Genomic DNA, 16,028 nt, shown 5'->3' with positions numbered 1-16,028 from the left:
TTTTGTTTTCATCCCCACATGCCTCGGCCTTCAACGCCATTTTCTTTCAACAACCTTCGGGTCCTTTGACCCCTGAAATGCTGGAGGTTTATGTTTTTGGAAGGAAATTAGACTCTGTTCATCAGCAGCACCGGCATCAAACTGCTCAGCTCCCCCAGAAGGCTGAGCAACATAAATAGGATCAACAGTGGGCTAACTAGCCTCACTCTCCCCCTGCTGGGGTGAAATATATGGCGTAGGTGTAGAAGCCACCGTAGTCGTGTGAGGAAGAGAATCACCCTTCCTGTGCTGAGCTCTCTCATCCCTCATCTCAGTCATGAAGGCCTGCAACATATCCTGATTATTCTTCATCAAGTTCTTTGTAACACCCCGTATATATCCGGTAATGTTATCATATCATCGTATTAAGCTGCGCTTAATTAAAAATGCAGAATATCTTTTTCTTTTCAATTATGACGTCATTAATCATTACCAACTTGCTTACTTAATCATTTAATAAAACATTGCCTGTATGTAAATTGCAAAAGACAACTAACTGAAATATCTCATTAATTAAATAACAGATATAAGTCTCTAGTCACGGAACTACAACACGTAGACTGGACAACCCTGATAGTTCATACACCTCAGGTAAACTTAAACATAACAGAAAACAAAGTGGCATGGACAACCCCCATGCTCACCCAAATAAGGCAACAAAGCCCAACAGAAGTCTCAACAATAGCAACATACTAAAAGCAAGCTAAAATCATAACATCAGCAGAGATATCTCCAGCATCCAAACATGTCAGCATATAAACAACAATAATCATCCACCACTCATGGGCATTGCCCTCCAGCATGTAGGTTGCAAACATCAGCTTCTGTAGATCAGTACACTGCATGACCCGGAAGATCTTGTCCAGCGATTGCAGCCATCTCGCCGCAGCTTTGGGATCTAAGGACCCATCAAAAGAAGGTGGCTTATGCTTTCTGAAATCATTCAGCCTACGATCGATCACGTCACGGTCCTCAGCAGGCTCCATAAAGGGTTCCATCACCCCAGTGACATGAGTAGCATTACCAATGTGACTCAGGCTCTCATCCTGAAACTAGGTGGAGGCGGCAGCGGCGGTAGCGGTGGAGGCGGCAGCGGCGGTAGCGGTGGAGGTGGTGGCGGAGGATATTGGCCAACAGCAAGACCAACCCTCATCTCCTCCAGCATAACCCTCATCATGGTCATGTTCGCCAGCCGATTTTCCTCAAGAGCATCCTCTGTTGCCTTCTGTTTCGCTTCTCTAGCGTCGTCCATCATCGCCACGTTGGCCAATCTAGTGGCCTCCTGCATCTCAACCAATGCAGTCAGGATTGGGTCGGGTTGACCCTCAACAGTCTCGCGAGTTCTCCTGGATCCTACCATGACTCTGCACAAGTTACACAAATTATGAGTTGATCAGGCCCACGCAATGTGATCACATATGCATCATCATAATAAGACTCAACGGAGTAAACACACAAGACAGGCACAACCAAGCATCCTAGTTGTTGCAATACATACAGGTTTTTCCCTCGAACCATTGCTCTGATACCATAAAATGTAACACCCCGTATATATCCGGTAATGTTATCATATCATCGTATTAAGCTGCGCTTAATTAAAAATGCGAAATATCTTTTTCTTTTCAATTATGACGTCATTAATCATTACCAACTTGCTTACTTAATCATTTAATAAAACATTGCATGTATGTAAATTGCAAAAGACAACTAACTGAAATACCTCATTAATTAAATAACAGATATAAGTCTTTAGTCATGGAACTACAACACGTAGACCGGACAACCCTGATAGTTTATACACCTCAGGTAAACTTAAACATAACATAAAACAAAGTGGCATGGACAACCCCCATGCTCACCCAAATAAGGCAACAAAGCTCAACATAAGTCTCAACAACAACAACATACTAAAAGCAAGCTAAAAACATAACATCAGCATAGATATATCCAGCATCCAAACATGTCAGCATATAAACAGCAATAATCATCAACTAAGCTCTGGCCTCCTGCCGCCAAAGGCATTAGCCCCTAAGTTACCTAAACCTGAAATAAGCGTCACCAAACGTGGGGTGAGATCTCTAAACAAGAAATCTCAGTAAGACAAGGGGGGTCCTCACGGATCTTCCACCCCAAGCTCACTTACATGTGCAATATAATTTCAAAAGCAGTTTATCAACATTATTTCCAAAATAGTGCAAAATGGCAGATAATCATGTCATGTGTGTCAATGCTATAATCTACTGGCCAGAGATATGCAGGAATACGTCTATTACCCACACAGTACGCGCCCTGCCGTACCTACCCTTAGGATCACATCCCATCGGGTGAACACCACATACATATCATAAGCATTTGCACTTAACAGCTCAAAAACATTTCAAATATCAAAGCATGTAACACAGCATGCATATAACCATACCCCCATGGGACATGGTGGAACCAACAATGGCTAAACCGAGAACACGAAAGCTTACCTTGCAAGCTAACAATCCAAGCGAAGAGTCCAACCAATGCTCAAAGTCCAAACACAACAAAATCTCAATCTGATTTGGACCAGCAATCATATCAATAAACATAGCTCATAAGCATAAACATAAAGACAACGTTTCTCTTTTACGTTTTACGTCTTAAGGCTTCTCACAAAGTCACAAGCCCTTAATCCCTTGATTCTGACTTAACTTAATCATTAATAAAGTTCAACTTCATCAATCTAGGGTCCACAAACCCATAACTCAGTTCTGTATGAACAGTACAGTTACTGTCCTCAAAAACCTAGAATATCTAGATATTTGTCGGGGGCATATCCGGATATCAATATCCGGATATCTCTCTGCCGATATCCGGATATCCATATCCGGATATTCAGATCCCCATATCCGGATATTTCGCGACAGAATGCAGTTCTGCATTTCGCGATATATCCCTCCCAAAGGTGGTTCATTTCAAGCATACAAAAATCTCATACATGTGATTTAAGGTGTGTTTAACATCATTACCCAACGTTAAGTTATCATCTTTAATCCATTACATGATCAAGGTTCCATTTTTAAGCATTAAAACTCATGATCAAGGTTGGTACAACTTACCCAAGCTTCAAACAGAAGCACAAGGTGCTCTTGGAGCTCACTTGAAGCTTCCAAAGTCCAGCACACACAAGGACATGAAAATGGTTCACACACTAGGTCCTTCCTCTTCAAAGGTTGCTTCTTGGATCACCAAGCACCAAGACTATGACACCACAACCCCAAAACTAGAAACTCAGTCCCTCACACCTCACAAGGCAGTGCCAAAACTCAGAATGATGCACCCTCCCCACTCACAATACACTACACTAAGTGTTTGATGAAGAAACCAAGAAGAAAGATGTCTTCTTGGCTCACAAGGTGATGGAGAAGGAGAGAACCACAAAGGAACAGTGAAAGAGAGCTGGTCAGCCACCACAAGCACGTAGGAAATCTGTTATGGCCTAGGGTTTTGGGCCAACTAATGTATTTATAGTGTTTTAAGCCTTAAGCACACAGTATTAGCGCTAATTTCTACGCTTAGCATTTCAATCCCAAACTTTGGAATCTGAACCTAATCATTTTTCTAAGATTTATCATATTTTTATTTTATTTTTCGCAGCACCTTTCTGGTACGCGCTTTTCCATAGCCAGTATCAGTTCCGGCACCAGTTCTCATTAATTTAACTTGAAACTTGTTTTACAAGTCCTATATATTATTCTAGTGACATAAACACACTTTTCATAATTTTCTGAGATACTTCATTGGTACGCATTTATACCGAGTAGCAGAACCGGTATCTGCACTTTTCGTCCGAAAAGCGACTTTCAACGATATAACTCACTTACTATATTTATTTAAGCCTCATAATAATTATTAGGGTCAATTATGGAATTATTTCGTAATTTCACATAATTAATTAATTAACTTCCTTAATTAATGGTGTGGGTTCTTACATTCACCCCACCTTTTTAGGATTTTGTCCTCAAAATCAAAATATACATGTCTCGAAAATCGGGATACTTCTGGAGAAGCTCGTCCTCTCGCTCCCAGGTACACTCCTCAGGAGTTCTTCCTGACCATTGCACTTTGACCATCGGAATGATCTTGCTCCTCAGCTGCTTCTTGCCACGATCGAGAATCTTGAGTGGTCCGACAGGAGTTTTCAAGTTCTCCCGAACCTCCACATCATCCGGTTGCACCACGTGCGAAGGATCCGCTACATACTTGCGAAGTTGAGACACGTGAAACACGTCGTGGATGTTGGCCAAGTTCGGAGGCAAGACAAGCCGGTAGGCAACAGGTCCCACTCTACCAAGGATCTGGTATGGCCCAATAAACCGCGGGCATAGCTTCCTCACTCCGAGTACCCGTCCAACACCGATGACAGGTGAAAGTCTCACAAACACGTGCTCACCCTCACTAAACTCCAGTGGACGATGGTTGACATCGTAGTAACTCTTCTGACGATTCTGCGCCTGCTTCAACTTTTCCCTGATCATCTGGATCTGCAGGGTGGTATCTTGGACAAAGTCCAAGGTAAACAACTCACGATCCCCAACCTCAGACCAGCAGGTAGGAGTACGACACCTCCTACCATACAACGCCTCGTAGGGTGCCATGCCCAGGCTAGCATGGAAACTGTTGTTGTACGAAAACTCAACCAACGGAAGGTACCTATCCCATGCTTAGCCCTGCTTCAACGTGCAAGCCCACAACATGTCCTCCAAGGTCTGGATAGTCCGCTCAGTCTGTCCATTAGTTTGAGGGTGATAGGTTGTACTCAGTCTCAACTGAGTTCCAAAAGCTTCCTGCAGCGCCTCCCAGAATCGATGTGTGAACTTCGGGTCCCTATCACTAATGATACTCTCGGGCACCCCGTGAAACCTCACGATCTCGCGAACATACAGTTTGGCCAACTGCTCAGTAGTGAAGCTCACCTTCATTGGAAGAAAATGGGCAGACTTCGTCAGTCTGTCCACAATGACCCATATAGAGTCACAGCCAACCTGAGTCTTCGGCAAACCCACAACGAAGTCCATGGAAATGCTCTCCCATTTCCATTCTGGAATCTCAAGAGGTTGAAGTTTACCAGACGGCTTCTGGTGTTCTATCTTCACCATATGGCAAGTCAAACACTTGGACACATACACAGCTATGTCCTTCTTCATACCCGACCACTAGAAATTCTTCTTCCGATCTTGACACATCTTTGTCGCACCAGGGTGTACAGTAAACTGGCCTTTATGGGCCTATGCCATAACCTCTTTGTTCAAAGGACCTCGAGGAATCATAATTCGCTTCTGAAATAACAGAAGTCCATCCTCATTCCAAGACACATCGTCTTGGTTCTTCACGTAGTCTAGGCACTCTCTCTGCACTTGCGTTTCTTGGATCTTCTCCATAAGCTTGTTCCTGACTCTCACAGTCTCCATCTCGAGAAATGAACTCCCAAACAAGGAAGTCACATTTAGATCTCGAAACTTCTCTATGACGTCGAAGTCACCCATCGTCAAACTGGATAAACTCACGGATTTCCGACTCAGAGCATCGGCTACCACATTGGCCTTGCCAGGATGGTACTTCAACTCAAAGTCGTAGTCCTTCAGAAACTCCATCCATCTTCTCTGCCTCATGTTCAACTCCTTCTGATCAAACAGATACTTCAAGCTCTTGTGGTCACTGAACACAGCAAACTGCATACCCAACAGATAATGCCTCAAAATCTTGAAAGCAAACACAATCGCAGCCAACTCCAAATCGTGAGTCGGGTAGTTCTCCTCGTGAGGTTTCAACTGCCTCGAAGCAAAAGCAACAACTCTACCAGACTGCATCAAAACACAGCCTAGCCCCTTTCCAGAAGCATGACAGTAAAGCTCAAACTGCTCCTCAAGATCAGGAAGGATCATCACAGGTGAAGTCGTCAATCTCTCCTTCAACTCCTGAAAGCACTCCTTACACTCATGAGTCCACACAAATGGAGTCTCCTTTCGGGTAAGGCGAGTCAATGGGAGAACCATCGTGGAGAATCCCTTGATGAACCTTCGATAGTAACCTGCCAAATCTAAGAAGCTCCTCACTTCCGTAACTGTCTTGGGCCTCTCCCAATCTAGCATGGCTTCGATCTTGTTGACTTTACTTAGAGTACTATCCTCGTGGGAACGATAATGTGGGCACTAACAGTCCCATTTATTACTTGATGCGTGCACTTGCGTACTTGGGTTGAAGTCAAGAGAACGAATGTGTTTTCTCTTGGTGAACTGGAATAAGGGAATGTAACATCCCACGTAATTAGGAAAAATATATATGTTGCTATGTGGAATATGGATATTTATGTTAAATTCGAGTTATGTGCAATACATGCTTTGATTTCGGATTATATGGCCACTAGTATGGAATTAATATTGAGTTAGGGAATTAATTGAATTACAATGACGAGAGAGAATTTAATTTTAGGCATGTGAACCACTAGTTGGAAGATGTAGAAATAAATTAATAAAAAAACATAAAAAAAGATTAAACGTAGTTAAAATATATGAGAACTTATAATCTTGTGGGCTAGTACCTAAGTAGTAACACCATTGGACTTAAATATTTTTTTAGACTAACTCCTGACATGAGCCACGGCCCAAACCCTTAAGTGGGGAGCTTGTCTCAGCCCAAAATAAGTCCTTGCATACACTTACCCATTAGCCTATCTAGGAAAGAAATCTGAATGTTAATTCCTATTGGGTAACAAGCTACACACACCCCTCTTTCCCTCATCTAATCATGCGCATGAGTGGACCAAAAGCAAGCCAATTACTTGTAGATTGAGACAACCCCTAGTCAGCCTTGAGTAGCCTGCATCCATTGAGAATAAGGAGGTCAGCATACACGTGTTTCTATTGGTTAAACAAATAGGACCAGCCACTTTAATCTCTCTTTTTCTATGTGCATGGATGGGAAGAAGCATTCTGATTCATTGCCTTGAGTATCCAAACTGAAGCAGCCATAAAACCCTCCCTCTTTTTGTGCGTCAACCCATGTGCTAGGGGTAGAATACAAACCATGTTCTAATGTTCACCATCCAATTCAGCAATTGCATGCATACCATGTGTCAAACAAGACCTCTACACTCCCCTTGCATGGACGCCAACTAGGTAATAAGAAATTAGATTGCATGTTCCTCAATTGGTTCTAAACCTCACCCCCCTCGTCCACTCAACCATGCGCACCCTAGAGAAAAGAAATTCTGATGGAGCCCCTCAAAAGAAAACAAGTCAGCCTCACTCACCACTCTTGTCATCACATGCGCATAGGGTGTGAGAAGCAAGTTGATTGCTTGCTGTACTATCCAACCTTATTCAGCTCTTGGTCATCCATGCAACCAATGGGTGGAGAGCAACTTTCTTGCATGTTTTTGTATTGGTCAAAAGAAACACACACTCTCACATTATCTCTTCACCTTGTGCGCACATAGGAGGAAGATACAATGAGAATTCTGATCCTTACCTTCCAAATAAAAACGCAGCACCATTCCTCTCCTCCCACTCCTCAAGGCCGTAGGTAACTAACAAGAGAACAAATCAGAATAGTATTCCCCCCTTTGCCTCCACAAGCCGTGAGCACCATAGAGAAATAACCAAGGTTCTAAGCACCTCCTCCCTTCACTTATGCCGTGGGCTGTGTGAGATGTTATACCAAGGAGAACCACTGTATATCCTATCCTCACACTGTTTAAGACCTTGAGTCCATTAGAGTGATAAACCTGAAGAAGAACTACACACTATCCCCTCATCCTAGCAAGAAACCGTGAACTCCATGAGCAAGGAACGTAAATAACTCAACTGATCCTCCTTGTTCACTACTCATCCGAGGTTACTCACACAAGGAGGTATAGTAACTGCCCCTCTTCTTGGTCGCCTCTACTGTGATTGTTTGATAGAATTATCACCTTGCATGTAGGCTTCGACTCAAGTTAATCCTCCATTTCCCTTGTGCGCGCTAGTCACCGTCTAGGAAGGCTAGGCTTGCTGTTTTGTGGAGCATAGAAGGTGGTGGTGCTGTCTCTTGTCCTTTTCGTGGTTCTTAGTGTGCATGTGAAAGGTAAACTCGAATATGAAACCCTCTCTTCCTTTTCTCTGTGCGATTTGCAAGCATGCCTAGGAAATTAGTTTCTTAGATCTCTTTCGTTTCTGCCCTATTAAATCACCGGAACCCTTGACTGAAAACATGAAAAGAAAATTTAATGGTGAACTTGGTTATGGCTTTCTAGCATCGTATGGGACTGTTTCGGGTTGGACCCCCTTTGTACTTCAAACCTTACATGAAATAAAATATATAGACAGCATGTTGTTAGGCTCTTTTTCACGCAAACATGGCATTGTAGAGTTAAATTTCTGAATAAATGACATGATCCCTGTATATGCTAAAAGACCGATTTTGTTGGGATGCAAAAGGCTGGTTTTTTTCTATTAAATATCGAAAAAATTTCTTTGTTGTCAGAATACTATTAGGAAGGAAACTTAGCAAAACAGAATGGGAATTAAGAGTTTAGGGAAATAAAAAGAAGAAAAGTGTCTTGTAAACGTATAGAAAATTAGCATGTGATTCTGACTTGTTGTACTGTACTTAGGTGTACATAAACATTAAAAACGTGGACTGTTTTGCTGCTGTCTGGTAATTTATTTGTGGCACGTGAGGTACGTGTTAGGTGATTAAACCTATTGTGACTATTAATTTAGATCATGGAATTTTTGATTTGTTGCTCTCATGTTTCCGTAACAACATTCTGTTTGAAAGCACGTGAAATTTGATTTGAAGATGACTTGAGGAAAATTCTGTTTTGTATACACATGCTATTCGAAGGTATGGTGTCATAGTCTAAGTGAACTATGACTTATGATGATGATGAATGATGATGAGCATGAACATCATATTCTTGCATTTTATCATGTGTTTGTGAAGCAAAACATAGCATCCCATGCATCCATTTACATACAGTTTTGGAACAGAAATAATTGATGAAACTAAGCATATGTTAGAGCACGCATCATGTAAGAACCCGCACCGTTAATTAAGGGATTTAATTAATTAATTATGTGAAATTAGGAAATAATTCCATAATTGACCCTAATAATTATTATGAGGCTTTAATAATTATAATTAGTGAGTAAGAATGCTGAAAATCGCTTTTCGAAAGAAAAGTGTAGATACCGGTTCTGCTAGTCGGTATAAATGCGTACCGAAAAACTATCCCAGAAAATTATAATAAGTGCATGATAATTACTAGAATAATATATAGGACTTGTAAAACGAGTTTCAAGTCCAAATAATGAGAACTGGTGCCAGAATCTGATAATGGCTATGAAAAGCGCGTACCGAAAAGGTGCTCAGAAAAATATAAGAAAAATATGATAAATCTTGTAAAATTGAGTAGGTTAAGAATCAGTGTTTGGGATTAAAATGCTAAGCGTAGAAATTAAAGTTAATACTGTGTGTTTAAGTGTGTTTTGGCTATAAATAGCCTTGGGCACAATGCCCTAGGTCATAAACCTTCAGCCTCTACGTGAGTTCTAACCCTTTGAGCGGCTGCCACCCTTCCTTGCTCTATTCCATTGCCTTTCTTTCATAGAAACCTCTCAAGCTACCATTTTTTATGAGGGATTCGTCATCTCTAAGCCTCTAGACACTTGAGATTAACCTTGGAGGTGTGAGGAAGACCTTATCTTGAGAAGGCAAGCTTCTGTTTTGTTGACTTTTAAGCTGAGTTTGGGTTTGTGTTTGGGTGAGGCCTTGGTCTTGGCACTATAGGCTTCAAGAAGCCTTCCTTGTGAAGAAATGACCCTTCTTGGTGTGGCATTTTCGTGTACCTTTCTAGTATGAACCTAAGAGCTTCATTGAGAGCTCCAAGAGCATCACCCCTTCTGTTTTGGTGATAAGGGTAAGTGGTTGAACCTTGAACTTGAGTTCTTTTGCTTAAAAATGGAACCTTGTTGCATGTAAAGGCTTAAAGATGATAACTTAACATTGGGGTTGGTCAAACACACCTAGAAATGCATGTTTAAGTGTTTGTAATCGGTAAAAATGGACCTTTGGGATTGATATCTCGCGAAATGCAAAATCTGCATTTTGACGCGAAATATCCAGATATTTGGTTGTAAATATCCGGATATCTGATATCCCGATATTTGGTTGGAAATATCCGGATATCAGATATCCCGATATTCAGTTGGAGATATTCCGATATTTTGGTCTGGACAACAACGAACCTGTTTTAGTAAAAATTCGATATCTTGGGCTACAGAGCTCCAAATTGAGTGTCGTCTAGACCTATGTGAAGCTAACACATAGAGCTACAGCTCTTTAAATTTTCGTAGCCATTGGATCAGTGGTTTGATTGCAATGTCTATTATAAGTCGCGTTTTGGTTGCTGGAAATTCTGTTTACCATGGTAAAATATTAGAATATGAATATTGATATAATTGTTGGTCTAAAGCAGATTGTGATTGTGCTTTTTGTGGACCTCGAGCTAGTGTGGACCTTGGTTTGGGTTTTTAGCTTGCGAGGTAAGCTTTCGTGTCTTCGGTTTAGCCATTGTTGGTTCCACCATGTCCCATGGGGGTATGGTTATATGCATGATGTTGTCTTCATGTACTGTTTTATTGAAATGCTATGGAGCTGTTAAGTGCAATTGTTGTATGATATTTATGTGGTGTTTTCCTTAAAGGGAAACAATGGGGTGGCCCTTCGAGGGTGGGTACAGCATGGGCTGATACAGCATGGGCTGGTACTACGTGGGTAATAGACGTATTCCTGCATTTCTCTGATCAGTAGAATAGTTATAACCCACATGACATGATTATCTGCTGCATTGCACTATTTTGGAAATTATATTGTTAAATTGCTTTTGAACTTATATTGCACATGTAAGTGAGCTTGGGGTGGAAGATCCTTGAGGACCCCTTGTCTTACTCAGATTTCTGTTAGAGATCTCACCCCACGTTTGGGGCGCTTATTTCAGGTTCAGGTAATGTTGAGACCTCATGCGGCAGGAGGCCGGAGCTGAGTTAGAATTGCTGTTATTTTATGCTGACTTGTTGGATGCTGGTTATGATGCTGCTTATATGCTTTTAGCTTCAGTTTATGATTTGGATTATCATGTTGAGACGCTGTTGATTTGGTGAGCATGGGGATTGTCCATGACACACAGTCTTGTTTATGTCTTGTTTTAGTTGGAGTTGTAATAATGTATCAGGATGTTGTCCGGACTACTTGATGTAGATCCGTGACTTAGATACTCACTTTATATTTATATATTGAGGTATATCAGTAGATGTCTTATTGCAATTTACATACAGGCAATATTTTATGAAATTGATTAAATAATCAACTTGGCTAAGTATAATGACGTCATAATTGAAAATAAAAAGGATATTCCGCATTTTTAATTAAGCGCAACTTAATACGATGATATGTTAACAAACCGGATGCATACGGGGTGTTACATTTTATGGTATCAGAGCGACGGTTCAAGGGAAAAGCCTGTATGTATTGCAATGATTAGGATGTTTGGTTGTGTCTGTCTTGTGTGTTTGCTCCGTTGGTTTTATTTATGATGTTGCATATGTGATCACATTGCGTGGGTCTGATCAACTCATAATTTGAGTAACTTATGCAGAGTCATGGTAGGATCCAGGAGAACACGAGAGACTGTTGAGGGTCAACCCGACCCAATCCTGACTGCATTGGCTGAGATGCATGAGGCCACTAGATTGGCCAACGTGGCAATGATGGACGCCGTTAGAGAGGCGAACCGGAAAGCCGCAGAGGATGTTCGTGAGGCAAACAGGAGGACCATTGAGGATGTCCTTAAGGCAAACAGGATGGCAAACATGACCATGATGCGGGTTATGTTGGAGGAGATGGGGGCTGGTCCTGCTGTTGGGCAGTTCCCTCCGCCACCACCTCCACCGCCACCACCGCCGCCGCCTCCACCTAGTGTTCAGGTTGATACCCTGAGTCACATTGGTAGTGCTACTCATGTCACTGGGGAGATGGAACCCTATATGGAGCCTGTTGAGGACCGTGACGTGATTGATCGCCGGCTGAATGCTTTCCGTAAGCATAAGCCACCTACCTTTGATGGGTCTTATGACCCTATTACTGCGGCGCGATGGCTATAGGCGCTGGACAAGATCTTCTGAGTCATGCAGTGTACAGATTCGCAGAAGCTGATGTTCACTACTTATATGCTGGAGGGCGATGCCCATGAGTGGTGGACGAACATTTCTCATGTCTACGAGATGCAGGGTCATGTGATGACGTGGCCATTCTTTGAGGATTGCTTTCTGGGTCAGTACTTCCCGTATGATGCACAGGAGAGGAAGCAGGGAGAGTTTGACAGGTTGGTTCAGGGCTCGTTGTCGGTTGACGAGTATCTGGCCAAGTTCAACCAGTTAGTGAAGTTTGCACACTTCAAGATGGCGAGGCCTACTCCGATTTTCTTGGCTGCTAAGTTCCGCAGGGACTTAGTGAGGATATTGGTGGTTACCTTGCTGGTTCTGCTTTGAGAGACTTTGGAACACTGGTGTAGCAGTGTCAGGACATCGAGGACTTCTGCAACTCGAGTAAGGCCAAGAGGGCCAAGAACGCTGAGAAGAAAGGAGCTGATAGTTCCACTTCCTGGAAAGACAGAAAGTTTGCTGGAAAAGGCAAGGGGAAACAGTTGGCTGCTAGGCAGGCGCCTAGTCAATTCAAGGGGACATCAACACAGGGGAATGCGGCGAGACGTCCTACTCCCAGATGCACGAGATGTGGGAGGGTTCATCTGGGGCCGTGTGCTACCGGCCAGACCATTTGTTTCCAGTGTGGCAAGGAGGGCCACTATGCTAGAGAGTGTCCGTCGTCGACGGCGAGAGCTGCAGCAGTTCAGGCAGTTCCACTTCAGATGGTTCCCCTTCCACCTACAGTGGCACCAGATGTGCCACCTGCCACTGGGCGAGTTTGTACCCTGGATCGTCAGTAGTCGGATCGAGCTCCGAACCTTGTCTGTGGTACTATTTTTGGTGCATCATCTGTTGATGTATTGTTTGATTTCGGGGCTACGTATTCTTTTGTTGCAACCCCGATTGCTTTGGGGCTTGAGTTGCCCATGTTTATGCTTTATCCACCGTCGCGGTTGACTACCGCAACCAGAGAAAAGTGTGATACCTCCACTGTACATCGAGATGTCGTGTTTCAGTGGGATGGCCGTGATTACTCGGTAGATCTGATTGGATTGCCGATGGCTAATTTGGAAATCATCCTTGGCGTGGATGGATTGTCCAATAGTTGTGTGATGATTGTTTGATTGATTTTGTGCCCAGTGAGTGGTGATGTCTCCGTGTGTTTCCATAACCAGTTCCTCGCCTTTATTGCTGCGGGCTAGGAGAACCTTGTGAGCAGGGACATTGGTTATGTCATGATCGAGAGGTTTGGTGAGTGGGACACGGGAGGATATCACTGGCATCCCTGTGGTGAGGAAATTCCTCGAGGTGTTTTCTGAGGAGATTCCTGAGTTTCCACCACAGAGGGAGATAGAGTTCTCCATTGATTTGTTGCCTGGTGTGGGGCCTATTGCATTAGCTCCATACCGGATGTTCCGCCAGAAATAGCTGAGCTGAAGAATCTTGTTGGGAGTCTTTCGGCGAAAGACTGTATCCGACCGAGCGTGTCTCTTTGGGAAGCACCGGTCATTTTGTTGAGGCAAGAGGCCTTACGCTATTACTTAAGCGTGATGGTGCTCTGTTTGAGAGTGTGAACTTCTCTTCAGGGAAACTGAGTGTGTAACACTTGGAATTGGTGGCAAGGGCCACGTGTGTCTTGTATATGCGAGGCAGTGCATGTACTAGTAGTTTGTGAGTTGAGTAGTCTCCATGACTCTAGGTTTTTATGTTGATCATTGATATGCGTCATTGGTAGTTGGCATGTTAACACCATGGATAGTGTTAAGCATGAAATGAGTACAATAAACTGTGGTAATATATGTCAATGTTATTTCACCTTTGACTAACTCTGAATTTTGCAGATACCATGGAGAGTGAGGTATACCGTTACATAGAGTTTTTAGCTATTATGTTATTAAAATTTAAAATTTTGCAGGTGTACGTGAACTAAGGTACGTTACTATGTAAATGAGTTGGTTAACTAACATGTATTGGTGGAATTGAACATGATTATGATTTAGTACTTTGAAATGAATATGAATTTATTTTGAGGATATTGATTATAAATTGCTAGTCTTGTTGAAGTTAGAGTCATGGAATAGGACACAACTCACTCGAGTGTTGTGTAGATTAGAGTTTGTGGGGTTAGGTCACCCCTATTGAGGGAATGACTGATGATCCCAGAGAATCGGATGACGTCGTGACGTCATTGTGAAACTTCAAGTTCTGACAGTGACCTCTTTGTTTGAGGATGCACTTCTCGAATTTGAGACTTTGAGAGTCAAGAATGAGCTTTTGGAGAAGAACCAAGATGGTGTGTCATGGATTGAAGAAGGACATAGCGGTGTATGTGTCCAAGTGTTTGATTTGCCTAAAGGTAGAGATTGAACACCAGAAGCCGTTGGTAAGCTTCAACCTCTTGAGGTACCGTTGTGGAAGTGGAAAAGTATTTCCATGAACTTCGTGATGGGTCGGCCTAAGACCCAGGTTAGTAATGACTCTTTTGGGTCATCGTGGACGAATTGTCTAAGTCTGCCCACTTTCTTCCGGTAAAGGTGAGCTTCTCGTCAAAGCAGTTGGTCATACGGTCGTTCGCGAGATCGTGAGTCTTCACGGGGTGCCCGAGAGTATCCTCTGTGTTAGGGACCCGAAGTTCACATCTCGGTTCGGGGAGACGCTGTTGAGAGCTTTTGGAACTCAGTTGAGATTGAGTACAACCTATCACCCTCAGACTGCTGGACAGATTGAGCGGACCCTCCAGATCTTGGAGGACATGTCGAGGGCGTGCACCTTGGAACAGGGCCCCGCATGAGATAGGTACCTGTCATTGGTAGAGTTTTGTGATTGTGTGTTCCTTGCTAGCCTGGGCATGGGACCCTACGAGGCGCTGTTTGGAAGGAGGTGTAGAATTCCTACCTGTTGGTCTGAGATTGGAGATAAAAAGAGTTGTTTGCTTTGGAACTTGTCCGATTTACCATGTGTCGGGTCAGATGATCAGAGAAAAGCTGATGCAGGCGCTGAGTCGTCAGGAGGACTACGTTGATGTTGAGCATCTTTCACTGGATTTCAGTGAGGGTGAGCACGTGTTTGTGAGACTTTCACCTGTCACCGGTGTTGGTCGGGCACTCGGAGTGAGGAAGCTGAGCCCGCAATTTATTGGGCCGTACCAGATTCTTGGTAGAGTAGGGCCTGTTGCCTACCGGCTTGCCTTGCGTCCGAACTTGGCTAACATCCATAACGTGTTTCACGTGTCTCAGCTTCGGAAGTACATAGCAGATCCGTTACACGTGGTGCAACTTGATGATGTGCAGGTTCGGGAGAACCTGGAAACTCCCGTCGGACCACTAAAGATTCTCGATCGTGGCGAGAAGCAGCTGAGGAGCAAGATCATTTCGATGGTCAGAGTACGTTGAACGGGAAGAATTCCTGAAGGGTAACTCTAGAAGCGAAAGGACGAGTTCCTCTGGAAGTATCTCGCGCTTCGGGACAGGTATGTTTTCTGATTTTGAGGACAAAATCCTAAAAAAGTGGGGTGAATGTAAGAACTCGCACCGTTAATTAAGGGATTTAATTAATTAATTATGTGAAATTAGGAAATAATTCCATAATTGACCCTAATAATTATTATGAGGCTTTAATAATTATAATTAGTGAGTAAGAATGCTGAAAGTCGCTTTTCGAAAGAAAAGTGCAGATACCGGTTCTGCTAGTCGGTATAAATGCGTACCGAAAAAGTATCCCGGAAAATTTTAATAAGTGCATGATAATTACTAAAACAATATATAGGACTTGTTAAAC

The sequence above is a fragment of the Gastrolobium bilobum genome, unplaced genomic scaffold (genome assembly GCF_033153095.1).
Source record: "Gastrolobium bilobum isolate Gb01-03AN ecotype WA unplaced genomic scaffold, APGP_CSIRO_Gbil_v1 utg45184, whole genome shotgun sequence".
Classification (NCBI taxonomy): Eukaryota; Viridiplantae; Streptophyta; class Magnoliopsida; order Fabales; family Fabaceae; genus Gastrolobium; species Gastrolobium bilobum.
Note: the sequence above shows the minus strand (reverse complement) of the source record.